The sequence below is a fragment of the Coturnix japonica genome, chromosome 1, assembly GCF_054131305.1.
Source record: "Coturnix japonica strain WE chromosome 1, WE-NBRP24, whole genome shotgun sequence".
Classification (NCBI taxonomy): Eukaryota; Metazoa; Chordata; class Aves; order Galliformes; family Phasianidae; genus Coturnix; species Coturnix japonica.
Window position 1 is genome coordinate 167,389,549 of NC_140663.1, and position 19,774 is coordinate 167,409,322.

Here is a 19,774-nt window from a genome sequence, read left to right on the forward strand (position 1 = left end):
CTTAATCTTGACATTCAAAAATTAATTTAAAAGTATTAAATGCATAATACTCCATCATTCCGTGTAATGCAACATTGAGTGCTAAAGAGCAGCTATTGAATGACACTTCTGGTGACTGGAGCCAGAATGTCTGGTCATTAGATGATAGCAGCAATATTTTAGGTAGTAAAGAGATGTCAAAGGAACTCACCAGTACAAATAAAAATTTGCTTAACAGAATCTAAATTCAATCTTTTAAAGCACTGGTAATTGGATTATGCTTTTCATGCTCAAAGAAAAACATATGTATATATGTGTGTGTATATATATATATATATATAATCAGAATACCCGTAGTTTTAGAGTGCTACAACAATAAAATAAGAAATAGATGAAAACATGCACCCAGGAAAGTTTACCAAACCAGCACAGTTGCCACCTCCTTGCCTAGCGATGAGATGCAAAATCTTCCCATAACGCACTATCCACAACCTTTTGAACCAATAGTATGCAGAAAACAATATTTTTACAATGATATCCAATACAAACATAACAAAACCCATTTCCCTGTTGTAAGTTATCAGAAAATGTGAAGCTCAGATGGAAGGAATGGATACAAATACGTGAGTGAAAAAACCATCTGTGATGATTTAACATAGGCAGGCAACTAAGCCCTGCAGCACCATTTTATCATTACCCCACGTCAGCTGAACAAGGATGAAAAAATATGATGAAAAAATAACTCATGAGTTGACGTAAAGACAGAAAGATCATTCATCAATTACTGTCATAGATCAAACAGACTAGGAAGAAGGGGAATTACCGTATGTTGCTGGCTATAGGTAACTGGCCAGTTTTGCTTTATTCTTTCACAGAACACAAGATGGCTTTTCCCTTGATATTCCCCCAATACTCTCCATGTGATTAATCATAAACCAGCCCAAATAAAATTATATGTATTTCTCAATCTCCCTTTTTCTTTCTTTCTTTCTTTCTTTCTTTCTTTCTTTCTTTCTTTCTTTCTTTCTTTCTTTCTTTCTTTCTTTCTTTCTTTCTTTCTTTCTTTCTTTCTTTCTTTCTTTCTTTCTTTCTTTCTTTCTTTCTTTCTTTCTTTCCTTCCTTCCTTCCTTCCTTCCTTCCTTCCTTCCTTCCTTCCTTCCTTCCTTCCTTCCTTCCTTCCTTCCTTCCTTCCTTCCTTCCTTCCTTCCTTCCTTCCTTCCTTCCTTCCTTCCTTCCTTCCTTCCTTCCTTCCTTCCTTCCTTTCTTTCTTTCTTTCTTTCTTTCTTTCTTTCTTTCTTTCTTTCTTTCTTTCTTTCTTTCTTTCTTTCTTTCTTTCTTTCTTTCTTTCTTTCTTTCTTTCTTTCTTTCTTTCTTTCTTTCTTTTTTTTTCTTCCTCTTATCTCTGGATTCCCTTGATAATAGACTGACCCACTTTTTTCTATTTAACATACTTTTAATAGTTTCATCATGTATTGTAATAATTCTCAGTGTCAAGTCAATCAGTGTTGTTTTTCATCAATGTAAAATTCTTTTTTACTTTTCTATAATTATACTTCTACCTTCTTGTCTACAACTCCTCAGACTATTTAAATGTCACCTGCGTGATCCACTTCATAATTTATACCTGCTTAACAGTGTAAAGCAAGATCACAGAACAACAGAATCACAGAAATGTAGGGGTTGGAAGGAACCTCTGGAGATCATTGAGTTTTACTCCCTGCTAAAGGCAATGCATACTTTACCAATTTGAATTTCCTGATGTATTTTGTATTTGTAATTTAATTCTGAAAAGACTGCCCACTGCATACAAACACGGTCACTGAAAGGAGATGCTTCTGAACTTGGTTTTCCAGGTATGACTGTGCTACCTACTGTCATGTTTCAAAATAATGTATGGGAAGTCTGGCAAGGGACTAAGTGATCTGCAAGAGGCTAGTAGTTTTTCACATCCTTTACTGTTACTTCTAAAGTGAATGTAGCAGAAATTAAAGATAAATGCAATCAAACAGGTCAAGACCATAGAGACTGAACATTCAGGATAGAGTACTTGGATTCTCTGCTGGCAGTTTCATTACTGTTTATTTATCAGATGTAGTCCTGGCAGCAGAACTGAAGAATCTTTCTTGGCCATTTGATTATTAGCATAATGAAACTTCCTCTAGCATGTGCTCTGACTGCACCCAACAGCAAACCTCTAATGTCTTTCTGCTTGATAAGGGAGTGTGTATCATGCTGTGTCAGTGCATCAACGTGCTTGCATCCCTTCTCTGACTCATCATGAAACTGAACCTAAGATTCAGACTTGGAAGACAGCTATGATGTCCACAGAAGGTTACTGCAGTCATGAAACTTATCTTCTTGCATTTTAACAACAAGTACTATGTATTTAATTTAAAATGATAACTCTTTCAAGAAGTAATTCAGTGATATGCATTGCGAATGACTGGGTCAGCTTCTGGTGCCTTGCAGTTCGGCATTTCCCCTGTGGGATGTAGGACTTGTCCCTGTCATCACTGCTTGCCTTTGGCATGCTCTAGGCATCTACATGCTGAATGTGCAGCCTTTAATTGGCTTCTTGCTGGTGCCTAATTCTCTCCCAAGCCAGTGTAACTGGCATAAATGCTTGGAAAGGTTTCTAGACTCTATCCCAGCAGCTGAAAGTGCTGATAGTGATACATGATACCTTTAATGATCTCATTAATTGCTCCATTCTTCCATAGGTTCATATTCCAGTACGGGTAGTAAAAAGCATGCTAGAAAAAAGAATAAAACGATTCCCAGTGTGCTACTTCATCATACCCATAGCAAGGATTAATAATCCTCTGAGTTCTGAGTTTTCAAATTAATTTACAATATTTGTTTATATTTTCACTTAAACCAAATACTTAAAAATTAGCTAAAAAAGCTATGATCTCCAGTTATGTTTTTTGTTTTGTTTTGTTTTGGTTTGGTTTGGTTTGGTTTTGTTTTCCACTCTGATCCCTGCTGATTCCTGTAATGATTGTAGTGGGTGAGTGAAGGATGTCTTAACTAAACAAGCAACCTCATTCCACTGACTGTGTCTGTGGCCAGCATCTGGCACTCTGGTACTGACTGTGAGGCTTTTCATAATCCCATAAGATTTTTGAAGATTAAGAGCTGTTTTGACACATTCTCCTGCAGCTGGATCCACTCTTGCTGACACTTGCAAAATGGACAAAAGTACCCACAGTTTTCATATATGCTGTGTTCATTGCAATTACTAGAGTCATGCTGCATGGCTCTTGCTGATATGTAGATCTCAGCCTTCACAACTCAGAACCACTGGCCTACGCACAATTATTAAAAAAAATCCCCAATAAAGATTACCAAAATTCATTGTAGCTTATAGGTACATGGGTGTGAATAGGTGCTTATGTGTGTAAATACATCCCCTCCTGGCCCTGCAGTGATGCTGTGGAGCGGGAAATCCAATTATACCTAACTTAGCATGCGTAACTAAAAATGTTATTATTGGTCATAAAATTATCCAGCCCTTTTAAAAATCAAATCTATGAACTATGAGTATATTCCTCAGGCTGACTTCATGCTGTGTGTGAAAGCATTCCCTTTAATTTGCTCTAACACTGTCTGTATTATACAGGCCTCATTTCCATGTGAGAGGAGGTCGAGGGAAAGTGGCTGATTTTCACTGTGAAGTGCCTGTGAATTTGAGCTTGGTCAAACTTCTGCCACTCCTTTGTTGGAGCAGCTTTCACGTACATTATATGGTATTTCCCAAGTCAAAGCACAACAACTATATCTGCTTTCCAAATGTGTCCTAAAATGAAATGTCATCGCTTTGATGAACAACTTCAGTAGCAAAACAGCGTGTGTTTGACCAAATGGCAATGCACCACTGATACACAAAAAATGAGAGTAATAAAATAAAATGACACTGAACAGCAAAATTCCACTCTATTAGCAAAGAAAAAAAAAAAAAAATCCCATTAGGACCAACAGCAAACCATATTATCTTTTAAAAATCTTGAACATCTACAGATTTATCATCTTGACAAATGAAGTAGATGAAAGTTAACAAAGATTATCACTATTTACTGTGCAGTGAATTCATCTTACAAAACTTAAGTTCCATAATGCAAACTCCATCACAACCCCATCAAGGTCAGGCTGTGCACTGGTTTCGATGGTATGTGGAATCTGTGCAGAGCTCTTGGGCATCTTTATGGAGCACATCCAGAAAAGGACAACAGAGCTGTGAAGGTTCTGGAGCACAAGCTTCATGGGGAGTGCCTGAGAGAACTGGGGTTGTTCAGTTGGAGAAGAGGAGGTTCGGGGCAGATCTTATCACAATCTAAAACACTCTGAAAGCAGGTTGCAGTCAGGTGGGGATTGGCCTCTTTTCCCAGGATGAGAGGTTAAGGTGCACAAGGAGAGTTGGACCCTAGGAAAAAAATCTTCCCAGAAAGAGTGGTGAGGCATTGGCACAGCTGCCCAGGGAGAATGTGGAATCACTGACTCTGGAGATGTTTAAGGACAGATGTAACACTGAGGAGCATGGTCTAGAGCAGACAAAGACACATGCTAATGGCTGGACTTGGGGATGTTAATGGTCTTTCCAACATTAATGATTCTATGATTTGATGATATCTGTGACTGAAGCAGCAGTTTGTGGCTTGTAAAATCTGTTCTTTTGCCCCAGATTTCAGCACAAAGGCAATATGAGTCGTGACATTACTTCAGCTTTTCCAGAAATATATCCTGAACATTAACTTTCATAAACATATTTCAGGGTGTAAGTCCTTGTGGATGCCTTCACAAACTAGTTGATTGGTATTTGGGAGTAGAAATGATGCTACATTTGTGAGTTTCTCCAAGCTGCTAGTAAACCAGGAAATCTTAATGGTGCAGTAAAAAACATATTAATCAAAAGTTCGAGGCAGATTTTTATACTCTGGTAGCAGAGGTTACAAGTAACACAAACACAAGCAAAATACCAGTGAGATTTTTAAGTTTGCAGACTGATTGCCTTCTAACTGCTCACCTTTCCAAACTGAGGATAGTAAGATGTATCTCAGCAATCACAGGTGACAGTCACAGTTCACAGCCCTTTGAATTTCACTCACCATTCTGAAAAAAAAAATGTCAGCTTTCCTGTGCACTCATACATACATTTGAAATTACTGTTTGGGATACAAATGCATCAGACTTGACCAACTTGGGCACTTAAAGATAATTTTCTTCCCTCTCTGGTTCACACCTCATCTAGTGCAAGCTCTGCAAATTGCCCAAACACTGCAAATTGCTCTTCCAAAAGACAAGTACTTCAGCTGTTACAAAGAGCTGTTACTGTTTTGTTTTAGTTTTCTTTTGTTGTTTTTTTTCCTTAGTCAGCCATGAACATGAAACGTCATACAAATAATCTGCTTGTTCTGTAAGCTCATGGTTTTTATTACCTTGGCAACTAAATGATCTGTTGAAAGTGCTTTTTGCTGCCAATTTTAGGGGGTTTCCATATCACAGAAAATGTCATGGAAGAGCAGACAAATAAGTAACTGACCCCTTCCCTTATGTTTGCATCAGTTTTAGCAAATGGGAGAATAAACGTACTGTGACAATGAGATCCCTGGTTGTCCAGAACTAATGATAGTTAATAGATGAACTGGATTAAAAACAGATTTTTTTAGCTTTGTGACAATCACTAATATAATTCCAGTGGGGAACAGAATTTGATTTTCAGTACACATAGGGAATGTTTTTAATCTGCCGAGGAAATCCAAACAAATCACTTGAAAAAAACACTTATTTCACATAAATCCTTGTATCTTCATGAACAAATAAACAACAAAATGCTGCCAGTAAGCACTGCTATAAATTAAAAAATCAAACCATTTCCAATGAAAGATACTGTAGACCCCCCCATAACCTTTCTTTATTTTTCTTCCTCCCCCCACCCCCAAATTGTGGCATTTGAGAAAGAGACATTTGAAGAGAGAGGAAAAAACAGAAAAGCAAGGCAGTTATGCATCTAACACCGTTACCCTCTCCATGGCAGGGGGGTTGAAGAGCTTGATGATCTTTAAGGTCACTTTCAACCTAAGCCATTTTATGTTTCTATAACTCTACATTTCTGAGCTATCACTGGTGTATCCTGCTGACAGATGAGAAGTTTCCCACTCCAGCACAAAGAGGAAATGGAGTCTATATCCCTGCTCAGAAAAAGTCTCCTGTCAATCAAGAAATAACTTCCAGAAAACTCAAACAGCAAATGACTTGTTGCACAACCTTTAAAACACTGGAAGCAGCAGGATGAACAGAAAATTGTAGCTGAAGTTTAATCTTTCTCTGGAAAACTATTTCTTCTTCTATAAGGGGAAATGATTTCAAACTAAAAGAGACTGGATATAAGGAGGAAGTTTTCTACGATGAGGGTAGTGAGGCACTGGCACAGATTGCATAGAGAAATGCTGGATGCCCCATCCCTGGAGACACTCATGGTCAGCTGGATGAGCTCTGAGCACCTGATGGATCTGTAGGTGTCCCTGTTCATTGCAAGGGATTTGGACCAGATGGCCTTTAAGTGTCGTGTTCTTTCCAACTCAAACAATTCTATGGTTCTATAAATCTTTGAACACAAGTACATAGAAATGGCACAGCAGCACTCCATAATAATCCTTGCAGTGTTTTATGCATAAAGAGCAACATGCTTACAGGTTTGTTGTGGGGTTTCTTTCAACCCTCCAAAGTCAGAGTGAAATTTAAAAATCAAGCCAGGCTATCTACTTGGTGTTATCATAAATAATAAAGGAATTACGGAGAAAATCTGCCCTAAGCTACATCTCACAAGCTTCACTGTGGGCTGAAGGATTACAGCTGATTCAGAGATGGACATAGTGGGTGAACACTCTGGACATATTTCTAAAGAGTGCTGCATTTTTCATCAGATTTGTTTAATCACCATCTAGTCTCCGGATAAATAAATAAATAAATAAATAAATGTTTTTTTCATGCTGTTGCTAGTGAACCACATTAGATTGTAATAAACAACTTGTTTAAAATTATTTTTAAGTAGTTTTCAGTTCTTGAATGTTTTTGTGATCTAAACAAAATAAAAGAAAAAGAAAACAACAACAACAAAAACATCTTGATTGAATTGACTGTAAGATACAAAACAGAAATGTAAAAGAGATTTTTTGATGTTAACGAGTACATTTATTGAATGTTTAAGATAAAAATGCATGATAGCTGTAATTCTTAACGTCCTACACTGTATCATTAAGTGCAATCAGTATTTTTCCCTTCTTTAACAGCTTGTCTAGAACTTCACCTAAGATTAACTTTACAGCATTCAAGGCTGTTTATGTGGAGGTGCAACTTAAGCCCGTGTACAAAATTGCACACATACGTGAGTGCAAGTTTATTCAAGTCACATTTGTTATCACCATACTCAGCAAAGGGGCTTTGTCCTTTTTGTGGGCTGACTCTGTGCTTTCTCACCTCTGCATCAACACTTATGATAAAATGTCAGCAGATTTGTCCAAGAGATGCATCTTTTCTCTGTTCTTTCTCTGAATATACAGAGAATGAGAAGTTCTCACCTGCAATTTAAACGGGCCTAAGATTTTTATCTCCTACAGGCACTGATCTGGAGATTTAACTGAAGTTAACCACTGCGCTCCACTGAACTTTTTTTTTTCTATTTGCTCCCTCTCCAGTCTGTTTGCTATTGTTATTTGTTTGTTTGTTTTTACCATTTCTTTTTTCATAGCTCCTGCATTTTCATGCCCTCATTTTTTAACTCCTCTGAGACCTTCTTCTGAGTTCACCTCCCACAGCCGCTGCTGGTTGGATGCAGTTTGGGGAGTTCACATCTCAGCTTTCTTATCCAGATGGTAGCTGTAACCTGGCACCCGGCAGGAATTGATTGGTCACTAGAATCCAAACATTAAATATTTAAAGTGGCACCACACCATTCATAAAGTGGGACATAAAGTGTTTGTTTACTCTCTGCTAATTATTTTAGTCAAAGCAGGCAGACTCAACTGTCTGCATTATTAATTAAACCTCTAAAAAAGATGCTAAAGACAGGAAATGCTCTTCTCTGCTGGTAATAGTGCTGAAGAATAAGCAGTAACTTTCATTAGCCATATGATAAGAAGAAAACCTTTTCCCCCAGAATGGGCCAAAGCAAAGCTAAACAAATTATGTTAGTTTCAGTGTGCAAAATTCTTGGGATAGAAGCTTATTAGCTATGAAAATTAAGATTCTAGCTCTGAAGCATGTTTAGTGCTACTGATTTAGGATGATAGAATGCTCTGAGTTTGAAGGGACCCTTAAAGGCCACCTAATACAATTCCCCAGAAATGAATAGGGACACCTACAGCTGTATCAGGTGCTCAGAGCCCCATCCAGTCTGACCTTGAGTGTCTCCTGGGATGGGGCATCCATCACCCCTCTGGGAAATCACCAGATGCTTCATCATCCTTACTGTAAGAAAATTCTTTCTTATATCCAGCCTAAATGTCTCTTTCAGTTTGAGATTCTAGTTCTGCTTGAGACTGCGAAAACTATCCATGGAGTCAAATGGCAAAGACTCACATCTCTAATGTACTACAAAACCAAATCAGTTGAAGGTCCACAACATTTTTTTTGTTTTGTTTTTTTGTTTTTTTTTGCAAATACTCCTCCAAGAGCAACACATACTCAGTACTTGGTTGTGCCATCAGCAATGCTGTACAGTTGTACAGTGAAAGAAATCAGAACAAAACTTCATGAGTGTTGAAAAGAATGGTGCCAAACAGACCAACTAACCAAATAAATAAGCAAAACAAAACAAAGGCAAACAACTCCCCCAACAATTATATGTTTCTGGTACAGAATTCAACATTTTCATTGCATAACCTGAAACAACGCAAGCTTTCTGCACTGGGATTTTCCACTTGAACCTGAAACTCTTGCTGAATTCCATCATAAGTTCCACATGTCAGTGAGTGCTGATTTGCAGTTTAGGAAAACTACTCAAAATTCTTCTTTTTTTATTAGACACAGGGGGATAGATCCAAAGGGAGAAGAAGCAAGGCAAAGAGGTGGGATAGATGCAAGTCTGCATGTCTCTGAATTGTAGCTTTAGAGTTCTGTAGAATATAAAGCTTACCACTCTGCTGTGTGTCTCCACAGGACTCTGGAGCCTAATTATAAGGCCATATGAAAAAGTTCTGCTTGTCAGCAGCGCCAGCAGGGGAAAAAATCCACATTTTTGCACATTCACAGAAGAATAAAATATTTAGGCAGACAATCATCATCGCTGCAGATGGACACTTATAGGACAAAAAAATGGGTAATTTCTGTGCAGTTATGCTGCTGGTTGCTAGCATAGCCAGAATCCATTTAGTAGCAGAATTAAAGTTCAGCCTAGAATTTCTCAGTTGCTGTCACTGGTGAAAATATAATTCATAGGGTGGATAGGGTTGAGGGCCTCAGGTAAATTCAAGGTCAGAGGGAATCATCATAAAATGAGCAGGAAGACTTCAGAATTAGCAGCACTGTACTCGCTTCTGCCAGTAGGGAATTTGGTTCAGGATGGTTTTAAGTCCTTCTGGGTAAGGTTTAGCTACAAAAGCCGGATCACATTCACAATGAGGTAGTATGTGAGAACATGCCATCTCCACAGAAATGAGGAAAGAGAACTCAAAGCAGCACTGGAGATGTGCACTGACAGGGAAGGAAAAAAGTCTTTGGCATTTTTCAAATGGGATTGAACTTCTCGCTTTCTGTGTATAAGGACACAGTCTTCACATACAAGCTCTAACTGAGAAAAAATAAACCTATGAAAGGTATATTTTATACCCAAAACATATTACAAGGTTCACTGTGGTATTTTTAGGAGCGGTAGGTACAGCTCTGATTCCCAGTAATGTTCAGGTGATACCTTCTACCCAGCGTACCCAAAGAACTTGATAACCTCGATCTGTTCTCTGCGTACTCTGTGCAACTCTCCTTATCCCCAACACTGTCTATTTGCAGGTATGTGTATGTGACAGATGAGGAACAATTTATGTGGATTTTCCCCTTCTCCCCACTCACTACTGAGTACAGAAAGGGGGACATATAACTACAAGGTCCCCATTGTTGCTGAACTACACAGCCTGTGTTTACAGACTCTGAGTGGAAAACCTAGCTCTCAAACTGCAGTGACCTGTGCTTTCAGCTTCGGATAAGTGTTTTTCTCTCAGGCTTGTTAAATGTAGTGCAAATTTTATGTGAAAGTGCTTTTTTTCTTATTTCTTTTTTCTTTCTTTTCCCTCTGCATCACCTAATTTGACAGTCCTTGGAGTTCTGGAGAGTCTCTTTAATGTACCTCAAGACACAAGGACTCTGACTTCATGGTATTAACAAAATACATTTATTTGTTGCTTTCATACATGGCAATGAGAGTGATGAAAGGTTGTGCTTTCAGTACTTCCCTGATCTTCTTTGTCTGACACTGCAATCAAGTTCAAGTTACAGAAAAGGCAAATCAAGCATAAAAATTAAGTAAACGCCCCCCCAACATGGGGGAAAATCTCAGGTGCTGAAGAAATTAAAAGAAAATGACAACAAAATAGATTGCACTGGGTGTGGAAATAAATGAAGTTGTAAAATCCAATCATATATTTTTTAGAAATAACTAATAAATTGAAAAGAGTAATTAATTTAAAGCAATAAGAATCTAATGTGGCAGGACCTTCTGTCCACACTCTGACAAAGTTTCTATTGACTGAACTACCAGAATATTTCCTTAAAAAAAAAAAGTGAAGTGTCTTCAAATCTGTTGTATGGTCTAAAGAGCTACGACAGCTCTATGTGCAGTGTGCTTGATTCTGGAAGCTGAACTTGTGCGATTTTCTTCTTTTCAGAATTAGTGGATGGATTTTTTTTCTTATGCACTTCAAAAGACAAAATTAGGCTCAGTGAAAGGTAACCGTTTTTATTTTGTTTTGCTTTGTTTCTCATCAGAATACTCTAATAAAAACATGGGTAATAACTAAAAGCCCAGCATCGCTGCCTCACATCTAACTGTTTACACTGTTTCTTCTACTGAGAAAATATTCTAGATCTTATTATACCACCTACAGGTAGTTTTTAGAGAAATGCTTGGGATCCACTAAGCTGCTTAGTTGCACTACTGTGAGTTGCAAAAAGCAAGTATGCCCATCACTTCTTTTCTCCTAACCCACATCTGTTAAACTAGTCCCCCCACAAAAATAGAATTATGTCATTCCTAAAATCTTAGATGACACATGAAACAAGCACAGCTGTGGAAACAAACAATATTTTCAATATCTATTACATGTTAAACTGAACACACTTTCTCTTATGTCCATTTTTATTTTATGCAAAATGTCACATGGAACACCTATAATCATTTTCTTTTGATGCAGAATAACAGACCTCTTGTAAGTTTTTCTGTCATAGTTGAGACTCTTTTACAGATCTTGCATAAAACATAGTCTGCTCATATATTAAATATAAATATTAAATATAAACACATTTGATATTTTACATTTTTTGGAAGCTTTGAAAGAAATCTGCAAATTTATTTGTATTCATTTATTAATGAAGTTACACTGTTTCTAAAAGACTACTTTGCAAAGATTTTCATAGAAGAAACTTGGAAGTATTTTTTAAGTATATTTAATGAAAACTTGCAGAGATAACAGAAATTTTGGACAGCTAACTTCTGGAGGGAAATGATCTTTCAAAGGGTATAACCTTCAATATCCCTGTGTGCTGAATCCCAACTTGCTTAACGTTTCCTGCTAATTTTCCAGAAAAGCATTCCAGTTTTTGCAGGGCTTGATTAATCAGTCTAACTGTCTTGCTTCTGCTTTTCACAAAATATGCTACAGCATAATCCAGGTTCAACTAAATGATTCTACCTCGATGCTGTATATCATGTTGTTGATTAATATGCACCTTGTGCAAACACCCACCTCCTACCTGATGTCTTCAAGAATGTCTCAATTTGTTGCTGATGACATTCAAATTTCCTTCAGAGATGTCTTGAGAAGTCACAAACAGAGGATTATGCCCATCAGAGAATGACTCAGGCACAAAGTGATTGATAAGGCAAATAAATACTTGGATGTTAGCAATCAGTCAGTTGTGATACGCAAGAGGGGAAACAAGGCTGTAGATGTTTAAGCTATATATCATGTTTTCTAAATTATCTCTTCGTGTGCCTACGATCCTCTTAATAAATTATCCTGCCTCATTATCTGATCTGTTCTGAGTTTTCAATTATGACTCGTCTCAGAACCATGTAACAGTCACTTTCTCAGCATGAAGATGCTTCAGCGTCGAACACCTATCTTTCGAAGTCCAGAGAGAGGAATTACTACAGAACAGTTTGAGCTGAGAATCTGTGCACAGAAGCATCAAAGAGATGTTAGGACATCAGAGAAGTTAAGGCTTTATTCCCAGATTCCCTGAGCTGAGCTTTATGTAAGGAATAAAGCATGACACTGCATAAGTTACAGTGGAGTAGAACATCATGAACGTCTAGTAAAGCATGAGACTGAAAAATCAACCAAATGTTTCACCTAAGACGTGTATTTGTGAACAATAAGTAAATAATTAAAAGCCACCGCACAGGAATAAGTAGAATATTTGGCTTCTCTAAATCATTATTTTTTTTTGATTGACCAAAACAAATGCAACATTTTAATAAGGAGACCTTACCTTCAAACTGAATCTAAAAAGTCCATACATTTGTTTTCAATAAGGCTCGTTTCACATGAGATTTTGGATAGCTGAAGAATTAATAGATTTAGAGAAGAAGTCTAAAAAGCATGCACTTTAAGCATAAGTCCAGGTGTGGACTGTCAGTACAACAAACCCAGAAAAATTTGCTGGAGATTTTGTAGCAGGTGTATGTGATTGTAGTGTAGATTGCAGATCACGTGTTTTCTTGTTTGTTTGTTTTTTGTTTGTTTGTTTTATCACTCTTGTTTAATTTCTGTTGTTGCTTTGTTTTATTCTGATGTGGGAGATGATCTTCAAGAAATCAGTAAAAGACCATGGGTGAATGGCTGTGTGACATAGATGTCTTCCCTTAGATGCCAGCTTTTCAAAGGTCATAAAGAGGAAAAGGCAAAGAGCTCCTGAGCTGAGCCATACATTCTTTCATTCAGGGGCCATTTTGTAAAATGGCAATGCAATATTGCCATTTAGAATGCAATATTGATCTATGATTATAGCATCTGTTTGCTTTGATGAGGATAATAACGATAAGTTTTATAATGGAGTCAAAGAACATTGCCAATAAAAAACAATTTTTCTATTGCAAGCAGAATTGTAATATAAAGACTTTTTAGAATGGACTTCTGATGTGAATTAGACAGTTGGGTCATCTGCATTTTAAACTGACATCTGCATTTTTGGAAATTAATATGCATTTTGTAAATACAAGAACCTCCAGGTTCTGCCTACAATTTATATATGCAGTCAGTGAACTGTACATCAAGGTAATTTAAATAGTAGGTAGAGAACTATTTTTGAACTTCCCTCAGCTTTCAAACTATATATTTGCAGCCCTAGAGACAAACCTTGATAGTTTGGATAAAAATGGGGCTGTATAATGTTCCAAGCAGTGAATACTTGTGCATAAGAAATTAGTAAGCATAGAAACAAACAAAAAATAGATTTAAATTCTGCTCAGTTGTAGGGTTTCTTTTTGTTCTGAAGTTCCAGTGATTTTTTGGAAAGCAACCACATTTTTTGCATGCATGAAGTTCCTATTCAGGAATGGGATGGCTTATGAAATTTTCATTGTTTTCTCTTCCAACTATTGCAGAAACTGTCCCTCTGCCCCCACCCAAAGCCACCACAAGACTAAATGACAAAAAGTAAAGGTGAAAGGATAATCCTGATTATATCACAATAATGGGAATATAGCAAATCTGATTAATTCTGTCAGCCCATCGGCACTGAATTAGACAAAAGCTTTCCAAGATGTTCAGAATAATTTTTTTGAACAACTGAAATACTTCATGATTGGAAGATGTTCTCTCTGACAGCCATCTCGGAAGAAGCAGCAAAATACATACTTCCATTTTGTTGACTTATTTTCAAGTGATTTTGTTCTTTAAGTTTCTGGTAAACGTTGAAAGCTTAATTTGAGGGAAAATTACTGTAACACACATTTTCTGAATATATTCAATTATGGCTAAGCAAGAATTATAACTTCTTACATAGTATTTGAATATCTTCTCAAAATTATATTATGAGGAAGTTTTGCCATTAGACCAGATACTTCTGACACTTTGAACATAAAGTTCATTCTTATTTCATTCACTCAGCCTATCTTGGTTGGATGCACTGGTGTAGTAAGTTGCTAGTAATCAGGATCGTTACATCCACAGAGTAATTCTTGTCCCTCAAGTACTTAATGGAGACTCTAAAACCAAAAGAAATAAAATGAGGTTCGTGAATTCTTGTAAATTGTTGTAATTTGGCAAGGGAAGATAATTGCAAGGCTGAGCCGATACTCTGTCTACATCAATTACAAAGCTGTACATTTAGTCTCCACCAAAATGATTTGTAGGCAAGGAGTCCTGTCAGCTATACAGTAAATCTTAAACTTCTGGCTATTAAGTATATAACATTTCTCACTCATAAGGGGACTGAAGCCCATCTTTCATATGTTAAATGGAAAATTCTCACACTTTACCCATCTCAGCAATTGCAGCAAAATATCTTCAATATCTGTCTGCTTTTAGTTCTAGCAGCAGAAGGTTCTCCAAAGATACCACCACAGTTTAACACCATTTACAGTAAAGCCTTCAAGAGTATCCTGAAAAAGGAAAGTCCCAGAAGACATTTTTGATGGATGGAAAGAGCTTGATGCATTTTCTATTTCCAGATATGGGAACTGAAAAAATAACCATTTTTTTTCCAGAGACTGACATGTAAGCTTAGTCCTAAAGAACATGTGAAGATGTGAACTGTGGTGCTGGTAATGACTACATGAAAGCATAAGTAACCCTGTCATTTTGATACAATCTCATGGCTCTGTAAGCTCTGGAGTCAGTCTGAATAGATGACTGAAAAGCATCAACTGTAACGTGGATGGTAATACTAATGCTTTATTATATTCACAGCATACAGAATCTAACATCATATTCACTTGTTTTACATCCACTTACATCCACCTAAAACTTGATTTATAGCTTTTACAAAGTACAGCAGAAAATCACTCTGAATTTCCCTTTAGAGACCAGAGTATAAGCAAAGATCCCATTTTTGTATGATTCACGCACATAAGCCAAGAAATTCATTAAAAAAATCTAACAGATTACATTTCCTTCTACTAACAAAAAAAAAAACGTTATTGCCATTTCTATTTTTGCTTGCAAAGACACAGCCGCTACTCCAATATACACTATATGTGGGTGTTTAAGTGCATACAGAGATATACATACATACACACATTAAGAGGCTTTGAAATCTTATTTATCTTACAAAGTTTTAACAAATTCACAATTATTCTTTTTTAAGGCACTGGCCTCTAATGGAGCGTTATTGATCAAGATTGTCAAAAGATAAAACTCAGCAGGAACTCCATCACTTCCAGGCAGAGCATTTTCCCCTTGCAAAGTGCTAAGAAGTTGATAATGAGGGGTGTAACAGACTGAGAAAAAAAGCATCTGAAAAGCTACATCCAGAAGGAGGACGAAAACTTTATGAAACAGCTGCCAATATTACACTAACGAGCAAAAGCCTATTTGATGCTGATTCTCAGGGTTTAAAACTGCAGTACAGACTGTAGCAGATTACAGTTCAGTGCTTTAGAGTATAAGAAATTGTTCAAATGATGGAGGTGGTCTATACGCTGTGAGAAAGTGCAAAGCACAAACTGATGGTGGGAGCACATGAAGGGAGGAGATCAAGAGGGGCGAATGGTGTGGTCAGTTCAGAGGAACCGAAATATCTGTGTTGCAGGTTTCATGCAGAAATACTAAACTGTTCAGACAACAAACAAGCAAACAAACCCACAACAATTTTTGCAATGTCACTGAATCAATCACTGCAGTTGGCTCAATGCCAGCCCTTTGGTATGTACACTCTTAACATATGGTTTCCTATGATGCATTTAGTAAAGACTTGCATTTATTACTTAAAATAAACATCCCTATAATCAACGTAGTCAGAAAACTTTCTGTGTGCTGAATCTTTTCAGTAGAGCAGATTTTTCTATGCCAGTAGCAAATCAGATTTATTCCTATTGAACATGTCAGCTTTACAACAAGCAAGAAAGAAAAATGAATCTCGGACTGTCACTTAACTATCACACTTTTAACCTCCTCCTTTCACCCAGAGCTCCTTACCTTTACTGACACCCTCTGGTCCCTATCTTTAAGTCAGGCTGAAATTCACTCCAGCACTCCTTCGAAAAATTTACTTTCTAAATCAATATTTTGTGGAGCACAGAACTAGACATTTTCTGAAACCCCCATAAATCATATCACAATTCCCCAGTAGCTTACCATGTCAGCAACTTACTCAGGAGACTCCAGCAAATTTGCCAGTCATGACCTTCCTGTACTGAACCAGCACTAGCAGACCTGTAAGTTTTGCATTTCTTTAAGTTGTCCTTTAGTATTTCCTAACAGTGGAGATTTAATCATCTTCTTTAGCTTAGCTGCCAGGTTATTTTACCTCAAGAACTGCTTTCAGAGCTGTTTCCTTCCAAGTGTTCAGTCATAATTTAGACAGTTGTAATTTTTTTTAATGTATTTTCTATTTTCATTCTTGTTATATTCTCATTATAAAATGAAACATTTTAGCCTAGATTTAAAAATAAGACCTTCAGCGTCAGATCTAGCAATAAACCCACAAATCTGGAGGTCTCAGTTTCTAGACCATCTGCAGCCACCATCACACTTCTGTGTCACACACACTGCTAGTTCTTACTTTTTGCATTGGCTTTTCCTCTGTAAGTATACAAGAGAGAAAAACTACATGTTGAATAGCACACTTCTTAAACTATTTAGCTGTTATCACCTTCCGGAATGCCTCACACTTCATTCTCTTTATTTATATATATATATATATATATATATATATACTTGCTGTCTCGTAAGACTTTGTCTGCTTAACCACATCTCTTAATCACTCACACAGCTAGAGGTATATTGCCACAGAGGGCCACTGCACATGAAATATTCTTTAATTACCAGAGTTCATGTCTCAGTTTTCTATCTCCCTTTTAGTATACCTCACACTAGAAAATGCTTCTTCCTAACGCAGGACAGATACTGAAAGGTGTTTACTTTGTACTCGAAACTGCTGATAAATGCAGTGCTAATTAAAGGCAGTTTATGAAAAGGATATATTTGCAAATTCTGATAGATATTTTGATAGCGCTTTAAAGTAATGGCCCAATTATTCCTAATTCTTTTGGTATTCGCTGTAATAATATTAATCATGACAAACTGATTTCGAGTAATCCTGATTGCCATAAAGTACTTCTGAAGGAGTTTGACTATAACTCAAAAATAATTCATTCCACTTTTATTAAATGGAAAATGTCATCCAGGTTTTAATTATCAGGAATTCCTTACAGCTTTTGGCTAACAGTCACCATGTCATTTGTCCGTAGTTTCAAACTTCAGGGTCTGATCCAAAGCTGACAAGAGACTATGGAAATGCTGCATATCCTGTAGAAAGATTGTGACCTCAGGACCTCCATTAAAAACATAATTGAAAATGTATCAGCCAAAAAACATACTAACTTTTAAATAGTAATGGTAATAAAAGGAAACAAACTTTACTAAAATGTTACATTTCTGATAGGCTGCAAGACATTGAAAACTTTACTCCTGGGCAGTCACTTTACACTATCCTGTATTTCTTATGCTTTATGAAGTTTCTGTGCTCAACAGGAATGACACTAAACATCTAAGTACCGATAGAGTAATGGATATTGATAAAAAATATTAGAAACCGTTTCATACTGTATGATATAGAAGTAACACTCAGTTCATAGCTAGCTCATAGACATACCAGATAGTCCTACTCACTTCACCAGAACAGAGAAATCAGTGCATCTTTATGTAATTCCATCTCCTCTGCCCGTCAGCATAGGAGAGCAGTGCTGGCACTGCACTTCTCTAATTCAGGAGATAATTGTTTATCCCAAAGCCAAGTACCATTCCAAACTTCAGAAAACAACTTTCAGTGCATCACTATAAACTCGACACAGCACATTATTTTGTTTTACCCTCAAGCATTTACTGGTAGTTCTCTTAAACATAAAAAATTAGCACATTAAAATAGGCATCCTTTCTCCAGAGTATGTATTTGTTCTCAGAGCCCCACATCTCCCTTCACAACTCACTGCAGTAGTTTGCTAGCTACTTAGATGACAGAAACACGTAACAGATCACAGCAATTTCTACCTCAACTTTTCTGCTCAATTATGACAGCAATTTCAAGGCACGAATCTAAACAAAAAACAAACCACATCAACCTGCAGTAGGAGCCCAGAAGCGAGATCTCTCACCATCGCTGGCTTCACTGCTCCCGGAGATGCCGCGATGAATATTACAACAAATTATCTTCCCACACTCCGAAGTGTAAACAGGGAAATCAGTGCCAGTTGGGGAACGGCGACGACACTTACCGCGGCGGTGCGCCGTCTCTCTCCCTGACTCTCAGTCTGTCTTTCCCATCCTCCCGACAGCCTCAAATAGAGCAGTCCCTTATACTGTTCAGCCTGTGGGGAGCAGAGGATTGCAGAGTTGGTTGGTTTTGTTGTTTCTGCTTTTTTTTTTTTTTTTTTTTTTTTTTTAAACCATCCAGATGTAGCACTCCCGACCCAACCGCCTCTTCTCTCTGCGCTCACTGCTGCACAGACCCAGGTGAAGACATCCGCGCCTCGGGCTCCCGCGAGCACCTCCCGGCCCCGCCGTGCCCCCTCCCCGCCGGGGTGGGGGGGCCCGAGGCACCTCCCCCGGCTGAGCCCGGGGGGCGGGGGGCTCTGCCCGCCCCCGGCGGTGCTCGCACGCGCGTGTGTGTGTCTCTGTGTGTCTCTGTGTGTTTCTGTGTGTGTGTGTGCAGCAGCTCACGCCGCGCCCCTACCCCTAAGCTCATGCGGATACCCACCGCATCACAGTAAAGGGGCGACTTGGCGAGTGCTCTTCCCTGTCTGCTTCCCTTCCCAAGCCACCCGATTTCCCCAGTAACCATTTTATCCCTCATCACCGCCTTGAAGATAGAATTTTTATTTCCTTTTCTTATATTTTTTCTTTTTCTTTTTTTTTTTTTTTCCGCCTAAACGCGTTTTATTCTCCTCCAGCAGTTATCTCTCTCCTTCCACCAGCACCCTGCTCCGGTTGCTTTCACCGCACACCGCACAGTCCTTCTCTTCATACCGCGGCAGCTGCGACTGGAACAACCCCGGAGCAGACAGAACCCTCTGCATTCCCCTCCCCATTTCTCTCCATTCATCCGCTTCCCATTGCACACCGTTGCGACCCAGCGCCCCCGCTCCGCGCTGCTGCGCTCCTCCTACACTGCGCGGAAACTGCGCGAACCGCGGAGCCGCGCCCCGCTGCTGCGCAGAGCCCCGGACCGACTGTGCTTCTGCGAGTTCTCCCCCGCGTTCCTCGGCCGCTTCGGTGCACATCTGTGCATGCATTGCGCGCTCCCCTCCCGCGCCTCTCTCTGATGGCTGCCCTCAGAATCTGGGCTGATTTTAATTCGATTCTTTCTTTTATTTTTATTTATTTATGTATTTTTCCTTCTGTGGCAACGGCAACTTTCTACTTTAACA

The 19,774-nt window shown here is 38.2% G+C and overlaps 1 protein-coding gene across 10 annotated transcripts in view; it reads right to left on the reverse strand.

Moving 5' to 3' along the window:
* Positions 1-18,928, reverse strand: part of CNTN5 (contactin 5) — a 538,457-nt gene extending 519,529 nt beyond the window's left edge. For 2 of the 10 annotated variants that reach the window (XM_015852279.3, XM_085508894.1), the window contains exon 1: positions 18,623-18,850. The gene's annotated coding sequence lies outside the window, so the exon portion shown is untranslated. The other 8 variants (XM_085508922.1, XM_032442191.2, XM_085508927.1 and 5 more) reach the window with 6 other exon arrangements.
* Positions 18,929-19,774: the final 846 nt, after the last annotated feature.